General features: G+C 35.9%; 1 pseudogene; it reads right to left on the reverse strand.

Moving 5' to 3' along the window:
* Window positions 1-4,220: 4,220 nt before the first annotated feature.
* LOC127443544 (tRNA (cytosine(34)-C(5))-methyltransferase, mitochondrial-like) lies at window positions 4,221-21,069 on the reverse strand (annotated as a pseudogene).
* Between the last annotated feature and the right edge of the window lie 250 nt (window positions 21,070-21,319).

Here is a 21,319-nt window from a genome sequence, read left to right on the forward strand (position 1 = left end):
CATTCTTTGTATCCCGAACAATTCTTCTGGCAGATGTGGCTGAAATCTTTCTTGGTCTACCTGACCATGGCTTGGTATCAAGAGATCCCCGAATTTTCCACTTCTTAATAAGTGATTGAACAGTACTGACTGGCATTTTCAAGGCTTTGGATAGCTTTTTATATCCTTTTCCATCTTTATAAAGTTCCATTACCTTGTTACACAGGTCTTTTGACAGTTCTTTTCTGCTCCCCATGGCTCAGTATCTAGCCTGCTCAGTGCATCCATGTGAGAGCTAACAAACTCATTGACTATTTATACACATACACTAATTGCAATTTAAAAAGCCACAGGTGTGGGAAATTAACCTTTAATTGCCATTTAAACCTGTGTGTGTCACCTTGTGTGTCTATAACAAGGCCAAACATTCAAGGGTATGTAAACTTTTGATCAGGGCCATTTGGGTGATTTCTGTTATCATAATGATTTAAAAAGGAGCCAAACAACTATGTGATAATAAATGGCTTCATAAGATCACTATCCTTAAATAAAAGGATTTGTATGATCAGTTATATTTTCAAGATCAATGCCAAAATTTATATATATATTATTGTCTGTTGTGTATTCAATATATACTTTTTTCTTTTCAATATTTGTCTATTTTTTTTTATTCAGTTTTAATAATTTTTTTAAAAGTCTTGTTGCTGTTTTTGTATTGTTGTGTACTAGAAGCTCCTGTCACCAAGACAAATTCCTTGTATGTGTAAGCATACTTGGCAATAAAGATCATTCTGATTCTGATTCTGATTCTGATATTTTGTATTTTAAATACGTAATCCCGTTACATGTATTTCATTACTCCCCAACCCTGTAGAGGTGTTTCACATAATGCATGTGGAACATTTGGAACAACCGTGAATCTGCCCAGAAATGGTCACTCAGCTATACAGTACAAAGGGCAAAAATGTCAGAAATAATATTATATATGATAACATAATTATTTATAATGTTGTCACTTTATTTACAAGATTTCCAAATATTTATTAATACTCTCAGCTGAATTTCTTTTTTTTTTTGGGGGGGGGGATCCTTTTCTCCCCAATTTGGTATTTAGTGACTCACCTCAATCCAGGTGGCAGAGGACGAATCTCAGTTGTCTCCACGTCAATCTGCGCATCTTATCACGTGGCTTGTTGAGCACTTTAACGCAGAGACCTAGCACATGTGGAGGCTCACACTATTCTCCACGGCATCCACGCACAACTCACCACGTGCCCCACTGAGTACCACATTATAGCGACCACGAGGAGGTTAACCCAACGTGACTCTAACCACCCTAGCAACCGGGCCAATTGGTTGCTTAGGAAGCCTGACTGGAGTCCCTCAGCACACCCTGGATTTGAACTTGTGATTCCAGGTGTGGTAGTCAGCATCTTTACTTGCTGAACTACCAAGGCCCGAAAAACTGCAATATATATATATATATATATATATATATATATATATATATATATATATATATATATATATATATATATATATATAAAACACGTCCACTGGAAAATCCATTTGAGCTCAAAATAAATGACAGTTCCATCCAGTTGAAAGGAGTGGTGTAGATCTTAAAGGAATATATATTTTATTATATATTTTATATATATCCTTAATATATATATATATATATATATATATATATATATATATATATATATATATATATATATTTCTCATCATTTTACTCACCCTTATGACATCCCAGATGTGTATGATTTTCTTTCTTCTGCAAAACACAAACCAAAAAAGTGATCCAAATGGTTTTGGGTGAGAACAGACAAAAATTTAACCCTTTTTTCAATATAAATCTTGACATATGCAATCTCCTTGGCGATCATGATTTCAAGCTCGATTACACTTCCTAGTGCCATCTAGTACTCTGCTCATGTCAAGCACTAGGAAGTGTAATCGAGCATGAAATCATGATCGTGCATAGAGACTGTAATGGAACCTGGTCTCATAGTGAAAACTATCCCTGCAGTTTCCAGGTGAAATGAACACTAGAGGCACTACAACAACTGTGTGTTTTATTCACTTTCAAGTTGCATGCACCTTACAATATTTTTTTTTTTTAATGTAAAAAAAAAGTGTTTAACGACACTAGAGGAGAATTTACTTGTTGGTAACCATTTGATCATTTTTAATTTGACATGGAGGAAAAGAAAAGAAGCAAATACTTCCGTAGAGAAGAGGTTCTTGTTGAGGAAATTACTGCAAGGATAAAGTTCTCCTTGGGAAGCTTGATATTTATATCACGTCTGAAGGTAAGACGCAGGTAAATGGGAAAGGGTGGAGGAGGCTGTCTCCAAAATATTTGTGTTTTGCAAAAAAAACAATAAGTCATACACATCTGGGATGGCATGAGGGTGAGTAAACGATGAGACAATTTTCGTTTTTGGGTGAAATATCCCTTCAAATAATCTGTTAAAAAGAAGAATAATTGCCATGTAAAATCCCTTCTTAATATGCGCAGTTTCGCCTGTGTCAAAATGGCAAACATGCTAGTTAAAGAATGTGAAGCCATTCTCTGTCGCTTTTTTTTTAAAATTTTTTTTTTTTTTGACAGGAGCGTTAACAGCTTCTTGTTGCTGTAGTAACTTCACACTATGCCACTCTATGTATGCGCAGAGCTTTTGTTCGGAATACATGAGATGCATATGGGAACTGATATCAGATTAGGGTACACATAAATGTTACATTCTAAATCTGGAGTTGGATAAGATTTATTCGGATTGATAAAAATCTGTACAAGTAAACAAGCTAAGCTACTATGCAGGATACAACAATGGCATGAACAATTCATAACTTACATGGCAGTTTGGCAAGAAGAAACTCTAGATAACCAACCAGTTATCTATTTAAACTGGAGTGCTCAAATTCATGTGATAGACTCAGCAGTCTTGATAAACATTCTATGGTCTGATGAGACCAAAACTTAACTTTTGGGCCAATATGATGTGGCAAAAAACATGCCACAATACATCACAGTGAGAACACAATACTTTGAGAGAGAAGCATGTTGGTTGCAGCATCAAGCTTTGGGGGATGCTTCACTGCAGAAAGGATTAGAAAACTCATAAAGTTAGAAGTAAAAATGGATGGAGCCAAGTTCAGTAGAATCCCTGAGGAAAACGTGCAGCAATCCGCAAAAGCACTGAAATTTAGAAGACGATTCATCTTCCAGCAGGGCAATGACCTAAAACATACAGCCAAAGCCACACCGCTCAGAGCTTTAGCAATATTGCTTATTAGATGAATGGGCAAAAATTCCATTATCAAGATGTGCAATGCCGATAGACTCCCAACAGTAAGTCTACTAGATTTTAACTTTGAAGGAGTGGGTAAATAATCACAGACACATGAGGAGCAGTTTATTTACACAGTTTTCCCCAACTACCTTGCTATTAATGCTGATGACCTCTTAAGACAACAATGTTAATACATAACCCAACTTCAGTGTGTACTCTGCTAAAGTTTTTTAATAAAAATAAAGCCACAATTGTGCTGTTACAGCACTTACAGATTATTTCTTAAATTAGATATAAATACCTTGTTTGTAGGGTGCCTGCAATCTCATGTTCATATATTTTATTAATGGTAAACATTCAAAGTATGATTCAGGAAAACTCTTAAATGCTTAGAAGTTTTATTAGACACAATTTGTCATTGGCCTCGAAGGCTGACAACAGCAAAACTCCTCAAACAGTTCAGCTGAGAGGCTTAAAAACACTTGATGGAAAAGAGAAGAGTGAGACCCAAGTGTGCATTCATTACACCTTGTTCAAGTGTTTCGTTCTAAAAGATTCAAAACGGCTTTCGTTTCCATGAGACCATCTTAAGTGGTGCTTTAACTTGAGGGTCACCATCAATTAGCATTCCTGCCTGACCTGTACTGTTTTTGCATTTTATCAAGGCATGTTACTGCAAAATTCAGCTGAGAGTGTCATCAGCTATAAATATTTGGAAATCTTGTAAATAATATGACAACATTATAAATAATTATGTTATCATATATAATATTATTTCTGAAATGTTTGCCCTTTGTACTGTATAGTTGAGTGAAGAGTATTTGATCAAACAAGAAAATGATTGATTTTTGCTGTAGTCAGGACTTGAACCTGGGTCACCAACACAAGTTCCACAGCTTTGTTCTACCATTGTGCAATAGCTCAGACCAGTGTGTGTTTTTAATATATTCTCCTCAGTATAGAAACATATATGGGTCCCCAAGTTTTACCCTTTTGCAGGATAACCAATTGTCCCACTGATGGATGTAGGTAGGCATAGTTGAAATGTTCAGATAGTGAGTCAATTAACTCATGTTCAAGGTCCAGAAGCTCCAACCCTTGATAGGAAGCAAGGACCGCTTCCACGACTGATTGGTTCTCTGCACATGACATGGTGTAAGTGGAGTAGACAACCACTCCTCCAGGATGCACTGCTGCTAGGGCAGAGCTGACAAACAACAGTAAACATAAATACAAACTCATTAACAACCAAACATTATTAACATTTCATAGATCAATGTTTCCCAAACTTTTTTGTCTTAGATACCCCCACAGCCTCATCGGTAAGGCTCAAGTGTACCTTCATTAACACCAAACCAGAAATGTGTTCCAACTCATATTGTACTGTACCTCCTGAAAATTAGGGAGATTAGGGGCCATTCACACTGAGCACATTGTTGCTTTAGTCTTCGCTGTTTTTCAACTTTTTTTCTATGTAAACATGCACAAGACGGACGTATTTTGATCATTGCACTGTGCCTTGCCATTTTTTCAGTGCCTTGCGCATTAGCACCATGTTTTTGATGCCATGTTAAAGTCTAAAACTACATCAACTATTAAACAATGTATCTCGAGGCACCTATGTTCTGTTATATTCATTGTACTCAATCTAACTTTTTTAGAGCAAGAACGCATTCTGTCTGAACGGTCCAAGAAGGTGTTCACTACAAAAAAAATAAAAATTATTGCAATTAATTTTAACCTTTTGACAGCCTTAATATTTTACATTTCTGCTATAGTTTTAACAAAGCAAAATCAAAATCTCTCCAAGTCACCCTGGAATCTTCTCAAGTCCCACATGGGGTATGTGTACCCTTGGTTGGGAATCACTGACATAGATATCATAGATAAAATCTTGAAAATTATTTTAGACAAAATAGAAACTCTAGGAAATAAAATTGAAGCAGTTTTTTTACAGTATTGTCTACTTGCCTATATGTGATGTGCTCCATCAAAATGAGTCGTAAGTCGCAATGGGCCATTAAACTTTTGGGTTTTCTATTGTTTTTGATTAAACAAAGACTCATCTTTCAAATTGACAATGTTATCATGAAATTCAAACTATGAGCACTGCATATAACATCTCTCCTCGGATTAGCCCTCCTCTTAACTACAAATTATATCAAGAAAATAAAACACATGAATAAACATCAGATGAGATGTTAATAGACACAATGCAACTGGCTGGTCATCTGATTAAATGATCATCTCTAATCAGTGAATCAAGTGTTTCAAATGCGGGAAGATTTCAACAGGGTTGGGCAGAATAAATATTCTGGACTAAATACATCACATAGAAAAGTAACATATTCAGAATACAAGAATACTTTTAGAATGCATATTTATAAAGGCAAGGCACAATTTGCAGAATTATCTCTACTATTAACATCTAAGCTATTTGTCAGCAAATTTCATGAACTTAGCTTTTCTTTTCTGGAAGTCAGAAGGCAAACAGAAGACAGTTTGCGGTCAACTATAAAATCTCGTCCACTTTCAACAAGAAAAATGTTGCCTGTACCTCCAAGATCCAAAATCCCCTAGCTGTGACATTGTAGCTACCAAATAGGGTTTTTTGTGAATGTTCAGAATGACAATTTTAATGTTTTTAACTATTTATTGTATTTTAATCTTCTTCTTAACCCAATATTTGATTGGGCTGACAAAAATTAATACATTAATAAATTCTGACACAAAATTGGATACTAAATGCAAATTAACCATATTTTAGAGATGATAACTAGATGCCACTTGCAAAACTTAAACATGCAACATAGTGAGTCCTGTGACAACAATGTAGTATATTAATGATTTTAACTAGGCTTGCTTCCATATTTAGGCCTATTTATTGTTTGTATTTTCTACTTTTATTTTGACACTTTTATTTTTTGGGTGCTTTTTATTCTTTAAATTGTCAATTTAGATTTTTTTGTGAATCACTTTGTATGATATGTTAAATGTATTTACACATCAATTACAATCACAGGAAACAATGTATCATGCATTTGAATGTTATATTTTTGTAAAAAATGTGGCTGTATTGATTTTGGTGCACAGCTAACAGCACTGATTAAGACAAGAACATTTCGGTGCGGTTGCCAGATATTCAATCCCGAAATCATTATACATGACTAAGACGTATTTTTATTATCTGCTGTCTACCATCAAACCTGTTTTCAAATTGTGTTTTTAAATTAACCCAATTTGGCATGAAACCTTGGCAACACTGCTCACACGCTGCTGCTGCTCTGGGGGAAGAGAAAGCGAGAGGACAAGTGTGCAGCACGCATCTGCGCTGTTCAGAAAAACAATCAAGTTTCTAACTTTATCGCCATTCATTTTTTTTTCTGTCTAATTTTGTGGTCATTATGAGAGAAGTATTCTAAAAGTATTTTTAACAAAATTTTATAAAGTAACTGTATTCTGAATACAGGTGCTTGAAAACGTAACAGGGGCTTAATACAGTTACTTAATTTTTGTACGTAACGCCGTTACATGTATTCCATAACAGCCCAACCCTGGATGTCAATTATCAACAACTTCCACTTAATGGAACATATACCTCAGTAAAGTGATCCAATGTCCATAGTTAGGTAGCTTGAAAAAAATAACTCTAAAGAAGAGCATATTGCACAAATTTTAAATACCATCACTATCAGACATGCGACAACAGATGCGGAGTGGATACAACTCATTTCAGAATATTTTAATGCTCAATGAATGCACAATCTTTGCATGGATGCATAAAATCCATCAATAGCTCCGAGGTGTGTGTTTGTGTGGTGTATTTGTGCTGTGTGTGTGCAGGTGCATGTCTAGTGTAAATGCATAGATATGTTCCAAGTATGCTTTTTAAGCCCGCACTGATATTATATGGATATACAGTAGGTACAGTGTGTGTATATATATATATATATATATATATATATATATATATATATATATATATATATATATATATATATATATATGTATATATGTACACACATATATATGTTATATGAATATGCATATGTGTGCACTGAATATGCAAGAGAAGTGTCTTTACATTACATTTTTTACTTAAACTGTTATTCAAGTCTTAATCATTTAAAGTATGCTTAAATAAATCTTCCAATTCAGTCAAATAATGTACGACTAGAGGCAGTTTTTAAAAAACAAGGTTTTATGACAGCCGGAATTTAAATGATTATACACTCATTTAGCACTTTATTAGGAAAACTATGGTCCTAATAAAGTGCCTGACATGGTCTTCTGCTGTCGTAGCCCATCCACCTCAAGGTTCAACATGTTGTGCATTCTGAGATGCTATTCTGCTCACTACAATTGTACAGAGTGGTTATCGGAGTTACTGTAGCTTTTCTCTCGGCTCAAACCAGTCTGGCCAGTCTCCGTTGACCTCTCTCATCAACAAGGCATTTCCATCTGCAGAACTGCCGCTCACCGTATGTTTTTTTTTGTTGTTTTTTTTTTTTTTGGCACCATTCTGAATAAACTCTTGTGACTGTTGTGGGTGAAAATCCCAGGAGATCAGCAGTTACAGAAATACTCAAACCAGCCCGCCTGGCACCAACAATCATGCCACGGTCGAAATCTCTGTGATCACATTTTTTCCCCATTCTGATGGTTGATGTGAACATTAACTGACACTCCTGACCCGTATTTGCAAGATTTTATGCATTGCACTGCTGCCAAATGATTGGCTGATTCATGAACACATGAATAAGTAGGTGTACAGGTGTTCCTAACAAAGTGCTCATTGAGTGTATCTCAACAATGGTTTGGGATCAAATAATATGTAGGTATATTGAGACTTTTCTTTTACTTTAGTGCATAAATCTCAAATGTGATTCTGTTCCAATACAACCCAATATGATGGAGCAGGTCAGGTATGAATCATTGTCTGCGGTAGATACTTACCAGAGCAGTTCCTTCTGTAAGAGTGGTAGTTGAGCTCTCTCCTTTAACCACATTTCCCCTTGGTGGGTATCAGGGGTATAAAGCCAACTCTGGTCATTAGAACAAGGGGCAACTACAAGCACCTGACACAGAGGGACAGAGCAACACATACACACAAACACACACACACACATCAGAGGGCAAACTTTAAGGAAAAACAGTGTAAGAAACAGAAGGGGAATATTTCATGTTTACCTGGGGGATGGTGAACATAACACAGAGAGCAAAGCAGAGGGACAGCAGGGACCTGCCAGTATGGGCCTCATTAGCTCTTTAAAAGAACCAACACACTCATACCATCCTCTTTGAAACAGCAAATAAGAGAGGGGCTGAAGGAGAGAGAGGTAGATTGGAAACTCTATACACACCTGGTGCCAATAATCACAAAACACACCTGAGCTTCTACAGTGGTTAAACAAACAACTAATTCAAGCAAGGATAATCTCACTGAAAGATGCAGAAGAGAGGATAGAATGAAAAATACCAAGCCATCCATAACATTGTCTCTTTCCTCCCTCTCCTACTCCAGGTCCCTGCCCACGTCTGAATATGCATACTTCCCTACTATATTGTACACAAAAAGCAGTACTTCAAATGATGATGAGCAAATATATGGTATTCATGAAACAGTAGGTGAACAATACCCAGATGATGTACTGCATCTGCTGAGATTCTTAAGTTTGCAACAATTTACAGATTCAAAACATTGAATTAAACATGGCAGAGAACCGTAGCTCTGCTGAGTTTTTTTGCAAGTGTTTTTAGGTACCAACAAAGTTGTTCCTTATGGTTAAATTTAATTTGCTTAACAAGTCAGTTGTTTGTGCAGTTGTTGTTAATACATCATAGGTCTAAGAACATACCAGTCCAGAATGTATTTATTAGGATTGTGCATGAGTAATTAACTAATCAAGTACTAGTTCTGCACCAGGATTGTCGACTATTAAAAACACTTCTCGAATATTGGATATTTTCCTTTCACTCACAAAGTTTGCGTTCCCTTGAAATAAGCTCTGCGTGCCCTCGCAATATTTTGCGCAGTAAATTTACCATGGTCTTACTACAGTAACCATATTTTAACCTTGATATTCATAGTGAAAACTAGTAAAAATACAAGACAACGGTTGTGGGAGGGAATGCAAAACTGACTGCGAAGGAACGCAAAACTGATTGCGAGGGAACGCTAACTATTGTGAGGGAGCGCAAAACAATTTCAGAAAAACAAAATCCCACCCTGTCCCCTAAAGCCCTGTTCACACCACAGATGGCATGTCACTAGACTTTGCGATCTGTGTCGCTGGTGGGTGTTCCTACTGCTGCCGCTGCTCTAATGTTATTGCTGGACTGCACAACTGGCCACAGTAGCGTTTGAAATGCTGTTTACATATGATACAGCCGATAAAACTAAGATATCATACTAATTGGACAAGGAATCAGTTTGTTTGCCTCTAAAAATGCACATTCTGCAGAGTAGAGCTTTTTATATAACCTGCAGCAGTGCTTAATGCATTATATCATTAAACTAGATGAATGTTACACTGGTGGCGAAAAGTTTGGAAAAATTTACAGATTTCATTGTTTCGGAAGGAAACTGGTACTTTAATTCACCAAAGTGGCATTCAACTGATCACAAAGTATACTCAGGACATTACTGATGTAAAAAAACAGCACCATCACTATTTGAAAAAAGTCATTTTTCATCAAATCTAGACAGGCCCCATTTCCAGCAGCCATCACTCCAACACCTTATCCTTGAGTAATCATGCTATATTGCTAATTTGGTACTAGAAAATCACTTGCCATTATATCAAACACAGTTGAAAGCTATTTGGTTCGTTAAATGAAGCTTAACATTGTGTTTGTTTTTGAGTTGCCACAGTATGCAATAGACTGGAATGTCTTATGGTCAATATTAGGTAAAAAATGGCAAAAAAAAAAAAAAAAGAAACAGCTTTCTCTAGAAACTCATCAGTCAATCATTGTTTTGAGGAATGAAGGCTATACACTGCTTGAAATTGCCAAAAAACTGAAGATTTCATACAAAAGGTGTACTCTACAGTTTTCAAAGTCAAAGGACAACTGGCTCTAACAAGGACAGAAAGAGATGTGGAAGGCCAGATGTACAACTAAACAAGAAGATAAGTACATCAGAGTCTCTATTTTGAGAAATAGATGCCTCACATTTCCTCAGCTGACAGCTTCATTGAATTCTACCTGCTCAACACCAGTTTCATGTACAACAGTAAAGAGAAGACTCAGAGGTGCAGGCCTTATGGGAAGAATTGCAAAGGAAAAGCCACTTTTGAAAAAGAAAAACAAAAAGAAAAGGTTAGAGAGGGCAAAGAAACACAGACATTGGACAACAGATAATTGGAAAAGAGTGTTATGGATCTTAACCCCATTGCACATTTGTGGGATCAGCTAGACTGTAAGGTGTGTGAGAAGTGCCTGACAAGACAGCTACATCTATGGCAAGTGCTACAGGAGTATCTGGACAAACTAACAGCTAGAATGCCAAGGATCTGCAAAGTTGTCATTGCTGCATGTGGAGGATTTTTTTCAAATTGTAATAGTAATTTTTCATGTTTAATGTCCTGACTATACATTATGATCAGTTGAATGCCACTTTGGTGAATAAAAGTACCAATTTCTTTCCATAAGAGCAAAATCTGTACATTATTCCAAACTTTTGGCCGCCAGTGTATATCAATATATGAATCAAACTCACTCAGAATACAACACAGTTTTCCACACATCTATTTTATTAGGCCATAACTATGTATGTGGTTAAAGACAAATGATATAGAACAGTAAAATCACTCACAGAAACGTAACTTCTCCATCCTGCTTGCACTCGAGTTGACTCCAGTATCTCACACTCACCCTGCCTGGAGACAGATGATGTAAGCTCCTCTGTCTTCACTCTCATTGGTAGTCATTCGTCATTTGCATAAAGTTGACATTTTCTCAACTTGTCTTGTCGCTCCCCACAGCTTATGCTTAAGGGGCGTACGTTTGTGAATAAAACAAAATATAACTTTAACCTACGTGTCATACTTGTTATTTTTGACTTACATTTTAATTTACAAGTAATCGATTACTTGTTTTTTGTAAGAGTACTCGACTACGAAATAACTATAAAATGCCTATACCTAGTATTTATACAAAGGCTGTCGATTTAATGTGTTTAATGCCCCCTGACTGTATGTAAATTCCATGATAAGGAGCAATTTAAGCTTTTAGTACCATCTTCATGTTTTTGCGAGTTGCTGTGAGTTGAGGGCAGTCGGCACGGCTCCAGTTGTATTGACAAAAAACCGACAGCTGTTCAAAAACAACTGGATGGAGTACAGTGCGGGGGTCTTGAGCCACTTTAAAAAAATAATAATAATAATTTTAATTCAAGTTTCAAACTACATTTAACTTGACACAGTGTCCTAAAAAAAACAGCTTTTATGGCTATGGCCGCAGAAAACCAGTGAAATGCAATGCAACCACAGTGAGACACTCCAAAAGTGTTCACATCTGATGCATGTAGACATACATAAAAAAGATAATACAGACAGAACACAAGAATGGGTTATATGACAACAGCCCAGGTCTATCTCAGACAGATTGATAAACTTTATTGCAAAATGGATTGCTGTGGACTGAAGGCCAGTGATAAGCATATGTTCAATAATATGGAAATAATCCAAACCATATATTTACTTCAAATGCCTCTTTTGTATTGTCTAATCAATGCTATGTGATGTCTGAATTATCTGAATTATTATATTTAGTATATGTATTTTATAACTATTTTGATTATGCATATTGAATTATTTTTATTTGGGGGCTTTTTTCAGCAAATAATGGTATATGCGGTATATTAACTGATTGCCATATCATGTAATTAATTTAATTTACAAAATGTATCTACTGACAGTCCTAATATATACTGCACACCTGCTTACCTACAGAATGGACTTCATCAGCAGTCCAGAAGCAAGTTCTTCCTCGAATTCATTATGTACTCTGAAAGTATGGAGATTCAGACGGAGCTTCTCTTTTTCTCGCATTCTTTTTCTCCAACAGTCCCTCACCCACCATATACCCCCTCATCCCTTGCTCTAGCTAAGCTCACCTTTCTTGGCTTCCTTTGAGATTACTCTCTCCTCATTAGAACTGGCTGAGACTGCCTTGTCAAGCTGACAATTGAGCCCCACTGTTTTCCACCTGCCAGCATTATATTAGAGACTCTTAATTCCCACTCTTAGCTCAGCTGTCTGTCTGGCTTAAAGAATGCTGGGGGTTCTCCGGAGACAGATGTTACTAAAGGACATGATGGTGGAGAAAGACCCCAGTGGGCTTGAGGAAGCAAACACAATGATCAGGGTTTTGTACTTCTTAAATGTGCCAAAGTGTCGGGGCTGATAAAATGATTCAGTCATGGGAATCACTGCAATCAGAGACATAATCATTTGACATTTTAGGAAAGGAAGCTTAATAATCAGAGCTTGAATGCATAACGGTGTCCCCTCCGCCAAAGCTCCCAAAGTTTCCAGGTATCTTAAGTATTGGACGAATGACTGTAGATGGTCACTCAGTGTAATATAACAACACTGCCACCTTCTGGTTAACCCCATGTATCACAGTTAGGTGTGTTATTGCTATATTCAGTGCATTAAATAAACACACGTTGTGTGATGAAAAGCTAATCTCTCATTGCACATTACCCACCCTGAGCCGTTTTCATTTAAAAACATCACAACACCACCTGTCACACTGTGTATTCGTTTACCTTTCTGCTCGGTGGCCCGACTCTTCTCCGTGCCAGAAGAGGATTATACTCAGTCAGCAGTATCTGGGCACCATAAAGCTCTGCATTCAGCGCTTGATTGGCATGTCTTGCCTGGAGGGCTGCTAGTGACCTGCCCAGTATCTCGTCAGTCATCACCCGTGATAAGTGGGAAAAAATGTGTACATATGCAGCTTTTTCTTCAAATGACTGAGTGCGCAGAAACCTCTATTCCACCTTGCTGCTTTTTGGTTGCTTTTAGATGGAAAGTAAGGGTTTGCACTAGGCAATAGGACATTTATGATAAATGAGGGAGTTAGGAGACAGTCCTAATGATGTCATAGAGGTTCATGTGAGAGTGTCCCTGTGACATTCACAAATAGACTTTTTTTTTTTTTTTTTTCTCCAAACATTTTAATGGATGACATTCTGGGGAGGTCATCACTTAGCTCCTGCAGTTAACAGAATATAGCTTGTGTCTGACAAATGTTATGTAATGTTTTCTCCTATGAAGAAGCCACTTGATGATTAATTTCAGTTAAATATCAGAGTTTAAAATAGTCCAAGGATGGGTTAAAATGTTTGTCATCTATGACAGATGAGCAGTGGTGAATGAAATACCTTGTCGTAAACCCCTGGCTGTGTACTCCCGATGCTCCTGCCATCCAGGTAAGTCACTGAAAGCAGGTGTCGTAGTGTAGGAGGAACATATGATTCCAGAGTTTTCAGTAGCCAACCGTGTCTGTGTTGATTCACCTCATTGCAATGCAAGAGCCCTTAGATTTCAATTTTATCACATGATAAATTTACTACATAATAAAAACTGCTGACTTGAACCACTTTCAATCTACCCATCTAATTTTCCAACCATCTAATTTTTCTTAATCTGCTGAAATGAAATACATTTTAATACATTTAGCACTTTCAGGGTTTTTCAAGGCACAATTTTCCAGGACGTTTTATGTGCCCAGCGGGTGTAATATTTAAGCATAAATACACGAGAGGTCATGATGTATTGTGATTATTGGATGGTTATTTTTTTCTGAATTCTGCATTTGACAGTTTAATTAAATTTTATTATCAAAATGGTGTCTAGTCAAATAAATGTATCAAAACTTAAATTATATAACAATAGAATTAGTTTACATTTATTTTCAACATTACATTGCATTATTTTTATCAATTTATGTGCTTTAATACAAAATCCTCATAGCACAATCTGAAACAACACTGGAGATATTTTTTTCAAATGAAGTGCAGCACAAACGAACTTTATAGATGTGAGATATTGCTTTAATGCATACTATTATTATTATTATTATATTTATTTATTAATTTATTTACATAAACACTACTATAAAGTGTGTATATATATATATATATAGATAGATAGATAGATAGATAGATATAGATATATATATACACGCCCATTTAAATCAAGCTTTTATTTAGCCATTTCTGTGTGTTTTTGACAGTAGTTTCTCACCTTCAGATAATCAGTTTGCTACATGGCCCAATGTAATTATTAAACCCCTATAAAGCTGAGATTTAATTAAATACAAATTTAGTCTGAATTAGTCTGCCATCTACTACACACACATGATTCATTGTATGAGCAGCCAGCTTCACACATTCATTTTGAAGTGCGCAGAACATTAACATTATATATTTATTCATTTAAATAGCATCCTTTTGCAGTTTAATAATCACAACAGGACATATCATATTTTAATTTGATTAATTGTGCATTCAGACATTCATTTTCATCTTATATATGTCAAATTCCATCACATTATGCATTTTTATGCAATTTTATGACTGGATTCAGTGATTACGTCCATGTTTTCGGGCATCATTGAAATCATAAGGACCTTCATGTGGTAACCGCAGTATAAGTGGACTCTGATTGTTGAATTATTGAAAATTAATTTAAATTCTGAGGTGTAAAGACCGAATCACCACGCTACCACCTTGGGGTGTAAATTCATTTTCAAAAAAATCAGCCATCGGCATTGTCTAAAGTTTACAACTCAAATGTTTTTATAGTTCATCATATTATGTCATAATATCATATTTTGCACTTTATGAATACTTGCTTTAACTATTTAGTCAGACCAAAGCAGAGATGACAGAAGATTAGCAGAGAATGTACGTAACAGGGCTTCATTCATGACAGTCAACTGTTGATGCTGTTTCACATGCACAGCCGCTGCAAGTGACAAAATATGTATTTGTGTATTTGGCATCTATCCCGAGCCTCGATCGTTAACAGCCTCTTTTTAAAAATGTACGCATTTAAATGTCATAACAAAACTGGTAACACTTTACAATAAGGTTCCATTTGTTGACATTAGTTAGCCTAACTACATTAGTTAACATGAACTAACAATTAACAAATCTTAGTTAATGTTAATTTCAACATATAGTAATACATTTTTTAAATCAAAAGTTATATACACTACCGTTCAAAAGTTTGGGGTCACTTGCCTGAAATGTTTCTCATGATCTTAAAAATCTTTTGATCTGAAGGTGTATGCTTAAATGTTTGAAATTAGTTTTGTAGACAAAAATATAATTGTGCCAACATATTAATTACAAAACAACATTTTTTATAAAAAAAGTGTTTTAAATGGATGACTTGGACCGAATAATTAAGAAAAGCAGCCACTAAGTGCCCAACATATAGATGGGAACTCCTTCAATACTGTTTAAAAAGCATCCCATGGTGATACCTCAAGAAGCTGGTTGAGAAAATGTCAAGAGTACATTTCTGCAAAATCTAGGCGAAGTGTGGCTACTTTGAAGATGCTCAACTATAACATAGTTTTGATTTATTTTGGATTTTTTTAGTCACAACATAATTCCCATATTTCCATTTATATTATTCCATAGTTGTGATGACTTTGCTATTATCCTAAAATGTGAAAAAAATAAAAATAAATAAAGAATGAGTAAGTGACCATAAACTTTTGAACGGTAGTGTATGTTAACATTAATTAATGCACTGAACTAACATGAACTAACAATGAATGTATTTTTTATTCACTAATAATAAATTAACATCAATAAATATATTATTCATTGTTTTGTTTTTGTTTTTTTGATAGCCTACCTAATGCATTAATTAATGTTAATGAATGGAACCTTATTGTAAAGTGTTACCATCCATCACACTGAATTGTGTAATGTTTAAAACAATAACATTCATTAAACTGAAAATATTTAGTTTTTTTGTTATTTTATTAAAGATTACGCAAACAATGTGATGAAATTTTGTTATGAAATTGAAAGCGTAAATCTTACAATTATTTTAAAATTTTGCACTATGGGACTAAAATTTATATCTTTGGCAACTAGCTGGTAAATGTTTACAACCAAAAATTTACATTTCATTCTAATCATGCATGACAGAGATGAGATAAAGCCATTCGAGTCCTCTCTCATTAACATGCGTTCATCTGTAGTCACTGTTTACAGAAATGCCGGTTTTGTTAAATAGTTAGTTCCGGTTTTAGCACGTGTTCAAAAAAATCTATGTAAATACTTGTAAATAGCAAAAAATTATGAAATGTAACAAAAACATAATATATGAAAATTATATCTTATTTATTTATTGAATACATGTATTTGTTCATTTTAAAGCTGCAATACGGATGATTTTTTATTTAAAAATTAACAAATTGACATTACTAATTGAGAACATAAACAATCAGAGTTCGAAACAATGTCCTTACCTTACCCCGATTCACTACAGTAAATCTAAAAAATATATATATTTTGAGCTGTCAGGTCGGATTTGGCGCAAAATCGCTGGCTTATGACGTACATCCTTGCGTCATTACGTCATGTCCGTAAACACAGAAAAGAAGAACTGGCTGGAAAACCACGTCAGTCACACTCACACTGTTCCGGACAGCATCACAGCAGTCTGGATGGATGTTTATCTGTTATCCATTTGGCGAAGTTGTTTACCTGCTATAATGCTTGGATGTGTTGTCTGGTAGGGTTGTTAAAGCTAAGATTGCTTGTATGAATCAAACAGTACTCCTGTGTTAACTGATCGCTATGTATCTACATTGTCAGGGGCAGTTACTGTGACATGTTTACTAATATTTATGACTTCTGGAATTAACTTCTTGTAACTGTTATATTGCATATTATTATCATGTTTAATAAAGTACATTTGATCCTCATCATTATTGAATCCTCATTTTATGTTTTTAGTTTACGGTGTTATTGTGTGTAAACACAACTGACGTAAAGCGTTCTTCCACAATTGCTTGTAATTTTAAGCTTCAACCATAGATGTCGCTAGAGAGCACAAAGCTTTAAAAAGGCTGTGGCAAGGAGGAGGTCGGGGCCGGGCCTGATGACACATACCCAGCCCCTAATCAGGCTAATCAAGCCGACAAGAGGGATAAAGGCGGCTGGAGGCAGCAGTTCGGCAGAGAGAGAGCTACAGGCAGCTGCCCTGTATGCGTTTGTGTTGTATGTCTTTTGTTTTAAGTTAATCATTAAATTATTATTTATATTGTCAAGCTGGTTCTCACCTCTTCCTTCCCCTTTTACCCTGTTACAAAGGCAAAATGTGACCAAAATTATCTAGTACACAGTCTTGGACCTTTGTCTTTTTGTCCGATTTTCAAATAGGCTACTTGATGTAATGGTGTGATTCTCTTCGGAGCTGGTTGGTTTGGTTAATTCCTTAGAAATCTTTAATGAAGGATTTTGTGAAACCCTTATGGAAGAAATGAATGGAAAAAATACCTCTAAAACCAAGACAGCTGAAAAAATCGGTGGGCATTTTTGCACTCTATTGAAGAATTTGGTGGTGCAAACTATATTGGACCATTTAGCAAACCCACAACATGCAAGCGTTGTTTTTCATTTCATAGGCAAAGAGGTTAGCCAAACATAAAAAAGGCCATTTACATAGAAATCTTAAAGGTGATGTAATTTTTTATTTGCAAAAATACTCATGACTAATGGAAACTTGGTTAGTGTTTGGGGAAACTGTAACGTTTTTGCAATTCTATTTGGTATTGCTCTGAAATGAATCAAATAACTATCAAACTATTGACTACCAAAGAACAACAACACTTGTATTACAAAAAGAGGAAAATTAGGCATGTGATTATGTGATTTTGATTAGGCAAACTCCAGTCACTTAAAACTAGTTCCTTAATAGGTAAAAACACACAGATGTAGTAAGCTAAACCTTCTGGACTAGGTTGGGACTCACCAGGAGTGTCTGTCTGTAGTATGGCCAGAATTTTCCCCCCTGGAGCTGCACAAAGGTCAAGCACCTTTTCTCCTTCCCTCACATCCAGGGCCAGAATGGGGAGAAGGGAGGCTGCATTCAGGGGGTAGTACTGTTTTAGCCAGCCTAGATGGTGCCCTTGGGTTGGAAGACGCACTGGATCTCGGTGAATAAAACACTGTATTCTCTATTACACATGTTCTCTATGGGACTGGTATTCCATAGGATGTACAGGTGGAAGGAGGCTTGTGTATTCTAGATGTAAGGAACTGCTGGAGGTTTGTAAGGTCACTGAAGCGATTAAGCAGGACACCATATTGCCACAAATGTGGATTCAGAAGCGCATCCTTAAAGAAATAAAACACTCATGTGGAATTTGCCACCACAAAAAGAGTCTTACTAAGATGTTCTGATACTATATATTATTATACACTTCTGTTTGCCTTATTTGGATAAAGTCTAGAGAGCTAGCCCTTTTAAAGAAAGTAATGTTCTGGGACAGTAATGGTATCAGACTGCATAAAATATTTAGAATTTAACCTTTTTACAGAGATTGACAGAATGTGATGGTTTAGAAAAATCCTAATAAAATTCACCAATCCCCACCTTGCGCTTTGCCACTGCTCTCCAAGCTCTTCACTGTACTGTGCATCAAAATGTTGAAGTACAAACTTGCAAACCTGCCTCTGAGGTTTAGATTTACACCCAGCTGCAAGTTAATGAGATGAACAAGTGTTAATGTAAATGTAAAAGTAGTGTAAAAGGAACAAACATTTTGAATGCTTTAACTCAATTTAATGCATGTTTAGGAACTGTTGGCAAGGTTCATTTCAGTTTTCACTTGCAATTTACACATGACAGTTTTCAGTTTAAATGTGCTTTATTGACAAATATTTGTGGGTCAATGATGTGACAAAAATTATGTGGTTGGCTCAATTAAATTTTTCATAAAATAACTTAAAAATGCAATTCACACAAAACAATTACTTGAATTCACTTTTACTATGATGAGCATGCTTTCAATTTCTGAGTTCAAAGTCATTTTGATGACTTTGATGAGAATAGTCAGGACATTACTGATGCAAAAACACAGCACCATCACTATTTGAAAAAAGTCATTTTTGATCAAATCTAGACAGGCCCCATTTCCAGCAGCCATCACTCCAACACCTTATCCTTGAGTAATCATGCTAAATTGCTAATTTGGTACTAGAAAATCACTTGCCATTATATCAAACACAGTTGAAAGCTATTTGGTTCGTTAAATGAAGCTTAACATTGTGTTTGTGTTTGTTTTTGGAGGATTGGAGGATTTTTTGATGAGAACTCTTTGAAGTAGTTTAAGAAGTTCTGAACATCAAATTGTAATAGTAATTTTTCATGTTATTAATGCCATGACTATACACTGTGATCAGCTGAATGCCACTTTGGTGAATAAAAGTAACAATTTCTTTCCATAAAAGCAAAATCTGTACATTATTCCAAACTTTTGGCAGCCAGTGTGTGTGTATGTGTGTGTGTGTATGTGTGTGTGTGTGTGTGTTTATATATATATATATATATATATATATATATATATATATATATATATATATATATATATATATTTATAATTTGCCCTCTGGGGAAAAAGTCAATAATGTCTAAGAGGTGTAACCATCTTTATTTAAAAATATTTCCCCCCTCAAAATATTTCCCAATACAATTCTTTGAAAGAAAGAAAGAAAGAAAGAAAGAACCTGGCTTAAGTTGTTTGGAGTGATCATATCATTATTTATATTTATATTTAAAACAGAAAGGACCCATTGACTGTGTGGATTACTATTAATAATAATAATAAAAAAAAAAGGCATGACATGAAGGCACATTTTCATCAGGTCAAACGGAGTAACCCTATGAAAACGTATTGATATTCCTGACTCAAAAATTAAGTTTTTTTTTTTTTTTTTATAAATTGTATATTATATATACATATTATATACATATTATATATATATATATATAATATATATATACACACACATAACTTAGTTGAAGCACCTTTGGCAGCGATTACAGCCTCAAGTCTTTTTGTGTATGATGCAATGATCTTTGCACACCTGGATATGGGGATTTTCAGCCATTCTTCTCTGCAGATCCTCTCAAGCTCTGTCAGGTTGGATGGGGACAGTCGGTGGAAAGCCATTTTCAGGTCTCTCCAGAGATGTTCGATTGGGTTCAAGTCCAGGCTCTGGCTGGGCCACTCAAGGACATTCACAGAGTTGTCCCTAAGCCACTCTTGCATTGTCTTGGCTGTGTGCTTAGGGTCATTGTCCTGTTGGAAGGTGAACCTTCGGCACAGTATGAGGTCCTGAGCACTCTGGACCAGGTTTTCATTAAGAATATCTCTGTATTTTACTGCATTCAGCTTTCCTTCAACCCTGACCAGTCCCCCAGACCCTGCAGCTGAAAAACATCCCACAGCATGATGCTACCATCACCATGCTTCACCTTTGGTATGGTGTTGCGCAGGTGATGAGCGGGGTCTGGTTTCCTTCAGACATGACGCTTGGAATTGAGGCCAAACAGTTCAATCTTCATTTCATCAGACCAGAGAATCTTGTTTCTCACAGACTGAGAGTACTTTAGGTGCTTTTTTTATGTGTCTTGCACTGAGGAGAGGCTTCTGTCTGGCCACTCTGCCATAAAGCCCAGATCAATGGAGTGTTGAAGTAATGGTTGTCCTTCTGCAAGTTTCTACCATCTCCATACATGATCTCTGGAGCTCAGCCAGAGTGACCATCAGATTCTTGGTCACCTCTCTTACCAAGGCCCTTCTCCCCTGATTGCTCAGTTTGGCCAGCGTCCAGCTCTAGGAAGAGTCCTGGTTGTTCCAAACTTCTTACTTTTAAGAATTATGGAGGCCACTGTGCCCTTGGAAACCTTCAATGAAGCCAACATTTTTTGAAGCCTTCCCCAGATCTGTACCTGTCTCTGAGCTCTGCAGGCAGTTCCTTTGACCTC

This window comes from Myxocyprinus asiaticus, chromosome 7 (assembly GCF_019703515.2).
Source record: "Myxocyprinus asiaticus isolate MX2 ecotype Aquarium Trade chromosome 7, UBuf_Myxa_2, whole genome shotgun sequence".
In the NCBI taxonomy this organism is placed as follows: Eukaryota; Metazoa; Chordata; class Actinopteri; order Cypriniformes; family Catostomidae; genus Myxocyprinus; species Myxocyprinus asiaticus.